The 5,069-nt window shown below is 37.8% G+C and overlaps 1 protein-coding gene across 1 annotated transcript in view; it reads right to left on the reverse strand.

Annotated features, from left to right (window-relative positions):
* Positions 1-2,781: 2,781 nt before the first annotated feature.
* Positions 2,782-5,069, reverse strand: part of ATOH8 (atonal bHLH transcription factor 8) — a 249,058-nt gene continuing 246,770 nt past the window's right edge. The window contains exon 4 of the transcript XR_015749947.1: positions 2,782-2,809. The gene's annotated coding sequence lies outside the window, so the exon portion shown is untranslated. The remainder of the gene's footprint in view (positions 2,810-5,069) is intronic.

Genomic DNA, 5,069 nt, shown 5'->3' on the forward strand with positions numbered 1-5,069 from the left:
CAAACCTTCTTGCCGCAGCTCGCATTGATGTGCCATCCTGGATGAGCTGCACTACCTGAGCCACTTGTGTGGGTTGTAGACTCCGTCTCATGCTACCATAGAGTGAAAGCACCGCCAGCATTCAAAAGTGACCAAACCATCAGCCAGAAAGCATAGAAACTGAGAAGTGGTCTGTAGTCACCACCTGCAGAACCACCCCTTTATTGGGGATGTCTTACTAACTGCCTATGGTTTCCACCTGTTGTCTCTTCCATTTGCACAACAGCATGTGAAATTGATTGTCAATCAGTTGCTACCTAAGTGGACAGTTTGACTTCACAGAAGTGTGATTGACTTGGAGTTACATTGTGTTGTTTAAGTGTTCCCTTTATTTTTTTGAGCAGTGTAATTAGTTATGTGAATTTTCTCAGCTAAATTCTGATACTAATCTATTTTTTTCCCCGTGCCCTGCCTAATTCTAATGATGGGATCCAATAAATGTTTGCAATCGTAAGCGACAATAAAATATGAATTCAAGTCTGTGTTTTCATTTTTCAAACAACTGATCTACATTCTAACACTGAATGCCATTTTTATAGTTGCTTTTGATGTATATCAGCATTATGGTGCATGTTGAGTGATGAATTGGAAACGTCTTTAATAAATCAGATGACTGGTTTTTGATATTTATTCTGCTTTTGAAAATCTACAATAAAGCCATGGACAGCGTGACTTTGATGCATTATAGATGCACTCGGAAAGGCTTAAGGCAATTATTTTAATTTTTATCACCTCTTACCTCTTCCAAACAGGATACAACCTCATCTTCTTTACACACACACACACACACACACACACACACACACACAATGTTGTTCTGTATCAGACACTAGCTAAAACTGAAGAACTAGCTTCAAACAGAAAATTTGTCATGTCCACCAATTTATTAAGTCCAGAAATGGGAACAGTGACTGAAATATAATACTGGACAAGGTTTGATATTGTAGTATTTAAATATTTTGAACACAGTTTGCACTAATTAAAGTTTATGGACACTCTTCATGTGAATCCATATAGGTTTTTTTTTTAATGGCCTAGTAATCCCTTGCATTGGGATGGACTTGGGGCAATTAAATGGAACTGAGTGTTTACTGGCTGGATGCCCTTCCTGACACCTATGAAGTGTTCACAGCAGACAATTATTTAATGTGCCCAGAGAGATAAATATTTATGGCTACCTAGGATTGAACTCACAGCTTCCTGATTGTGAGGGGGAAGCTCCACCACTAGGCCACTAGGCCGCTCCTATGTGAGTCCATATAAAATATAAAGGTACAGGTTCCCTTGCATATGCGTGCTAGTCATTTCCAGCTCTTGGGGCGGTGTTCATCTCTGTATCTAAGCCGAAGAGCCAGTGCTGTCTGAAAACGTCTCCATGGTCATGTGGCTGGCATAACTAAACACCAAAGGTGCATAGAACACTGCTACCTTCCCACCAAAGTGGGCCCTATTTTTCTACTTGCATGTTTACATGCTTTCGAAGTGCTAGGTTGGTAGAAACTGGGACAAGTAACGGGAGCTCACTCCATTACACCGCGCTAGGGATTCAAACCGCTGAACTGCTGACCTTCTGATCAACAAGCTCAGTGTCTTAGCCACTGAGCCATCGCATCCCTGTGAGTCTATATAGTACAATGCAATAATCTATCCACATTGTTTTTAGGGTATGACTTTCATTTGAGCCATAACATTTACGATTTGTATTTGTTTGATCCTCTGGATACTTCATTTGTTTGGTTGAAAAGTAAGGGTGAATTACAGTCTTCCATTTAACTGGTGAAACATTCATGTCAGTACTTTGTGACATTTTGGGGAAAGGTTTTATACATCTGCATAAAGAGTGGTTTCTCACATTCCCCAAGGTCTCCCATTCGCATTCAAAGCCTTTCCAAAATTTGGGAAAAAATTGTTTATACAGGTAGTCCTTGACTTACAGTCACAGTTGAACTCAAAATTTGCATGGCTAATTTGGTGAGTTTTTGCCCCGTTTTACAATCTTTCTTACCACAGTTGTTAAGTGGATCACTGCATATATTAAGTTATCAACATGGTTGTTAAGTGAATCTGGCTTCTTGGTTGTCTTTGCTTGTTGTAAAGTCCCCAAAAGTGAGCCTGAGAAACTGTTCCTGAGAGTTGCCAAGAATCTGAATTTTGATAGGGATGCTGACCAACAGACATACATGTGTAAAAATGGTCACTTTTTTCACTGCTGTTGTGAATTCGAATGTCCACTATAGAAATTGTTGCAAGTGAAGGACTACCTGTAATACATTTTAAATGTTTTTTTTTATTTGTTTTTTTTAAATAACACATTTTTTAAAAATCATTCTGTGCAGAATTAATCCATTGCCGGTGTCACTGCAAAATTTTTTGGTCATCCAGCACTTTTAGTGCAACCTGCTCATGATTTTTGACCAATCCAGTTAAGGACGTTCCTTCTACCATGTCTCTGTACCACAAGTCTCTTGATTCTGCTACCCCATTTCTCTAGAGAATGGAAACAAACTGGTTAATCAACCTGGTTTACATCAATGGGACAGCCAAGAATTTAAATATTTTGAGCATGCCAGACCATTCTAAGGTTTAAGTTCCTTTTCATCATCATTTTCATTTAACCACCCTTGCGGGGTGGAGTCTCAGCAACTGAATGGAGCTAGCAGACTGTTTTAATGGCTGGATGCCTTTTCTGTTGCCAATGTGGAGTTTTGTTCGGCAGATATGCTCTCAGTGTGCCCAGAGAGAGAAATATCTGCCTCTACCTAGGATTGAACTCACAGCCTCCAGATTGTGAGGCAAGATCTCTTCCTCTAGGTCATCGCCTCACTCTTTAAGTTCCTTTTCATAAGATACAGAAATTTGATTTGGGTTTAGAACTGTATTAAAATTCCCCAGTGAGGAAAATAGACATTCAATGGTTCCCTGAAATTGCATACCACCACAGTATGTTTCTCTGAGTTATAGACGTTGGTGAGAAATGATACTCTACCTTATTTTCATAGTGTCACAATCTGGAAGATCAATCTCCCTATCGTTGATAACTTTATTCTTGACCAGAAAGATCTTTTTTTTTTTTGAAAGTTTTATTTGGGTTTTCACAAAAACAAAATACAAATAAAACATCTTTTTTGAAAATAGCATGGTCCCAGGTTATCACTTCTTCATACAGACACCAAACTCAATTTCGTGCTCATTTTTATATTCTATTCCATATCTTATTACCGTTTTATATTTTCTACATAGTTTTCCCCCCCTTTTAATTTTCTCAACTTTATTTTAATTATCTCATCTCAATCAAATCATTATATTTATTATATTTGTCTGTCCTGTTTCAATTTCATATTATCTTTTCTTATTAAACAAATTTTTCCCTGTAGTTACCAATTGGAATACGACACCTTTATATCTGACCAGATAGATCTTAATTTGATTGAATACAATTATTCTTATGCTTTTGGGTCAATAAGAGGTTGCTTAGCTTTAGAGTCTAATATGTTGAACTAGGAAACAGATATCAGTGATAGGGATACATAGATTGGTGAATAGATAGATTTTCTCATAATCTGTTTTTCAATACTGTATTTGTTTCCACACGTTTTTAAAAAATGATTTTGCCATTTAAAAGTTTTTAGACCAAAAAAAATTATCCCACTACATCTATTTTACAATCCTTTTGATATGCAGAGTTTTTATAGTTTGAAATATTCTTTCATCAATCTACAGATTTTTATGTGAATTTTTCCCAGCTATAGTCATAATTACAAGTAATTTTAATGGGTAGTCTGAGGTATCAACAGATAACCACATTCTAGTTTGCATATAATTTCAGGTATGTGCAAATCATCCCTGATCCATTCCACAATCCATTTATATTAGATATTCAAAATTCAAAGTGACTAAGATTTAAGTGGAGTTAATGGATAAAGTTTTGAGAGCAAACTCCTTCTGTTCAAGCAGCTTTGAAATTTGAAACAACATTTATTCACAGGGTAATACTGTGATCGGGCTTCTAAGCGGGAACATATGGCTAAAGTCTGAAATAATTTACTTTGAAATATATCAGAAGTTTGTAACCACCCCTTAAGTACAGCAGAAGTTGCTGTCATCAACTTTAATAGAGGACATGAACCACCAAAGTGATTTAATAAATTTAAATCCACACTGGCTGCAATTATCTGTGTATTTTCTGAATACTGATAGGTTGAACATAACCGATCATGTTTCAAGTTGCAATTCTCAAGCTACTCTATGGAAGAAATCTCACTGAAGCCTCATTGATCTTTGCAGAGTCAGCAACATGAACTAAAGCAATTCATTTTCATGTTTCATACTTGGAACACTCAAATGATGTCAGGTGCAAAAGGAAACCACGTGGCTGTGAAATATTTTTTTTTCTTGTAATATCTGTAATCTTTCTAAATGTCTGACATGGAATAACAGACCAGCTAGACACTTCACAATGCTCAGACAGAATGATGGCCTGGCTACTATTCTCTGGTATAACTTTGTACTTCTATTGTTCTGCCATTCTTTTCCAGTGTTACCTAATACTATTTGGTACAACTTCTGGGTACCAAATACATGGCTATTAACAATATTTATTGATGGAAACTGAACATGGGTAAATGAATTAGGCAACCTTTTTGTTAAATCCACACATCCAGAAGAGCACCTGGACACTCCAGTTGGTGCAAAATTCAGCAGCCTGCATGATTTTGTCCAGACTCCAGTGTGCACATGTATCACCTCTCCTGCGGGAGCTGCATTGGTTGCTGATTTGCTTCTGGGTGTAATTCAAGGTGCTGGTTATCACCTTTAAAGCCCTTCATGGGACCAGATTATCTGAGGGAACGTCTCTTGCTGGTCACATCTACCTGACCCATTAGAGTGGGGAGACAGGAATGCTGCGGGTCCCATCCCTGAGGGAGATACACCTGGTGAGACCCAGAAGAAGGGCCTTCTCCATGGTGGCTCCCTCTCTCTGGAACACATTCTCTCATTCCCACAGAGATTAGAATGGCCCCCACTCTAAC

Source organism: Notechis scutatus, chromosome 5, assembly GCF_049901735.1.
Source record: "Notechis scutatus isolate UNSWTSFEM ecotype Mainland chromosome 5, rNotScu1.2, whole genome shotgun sequence".
NCBI lineage: Eukaryota > Metazoa > Chordata > Lepidosauria > Squamata > Elapidae > Notechis > Notechis scutatus.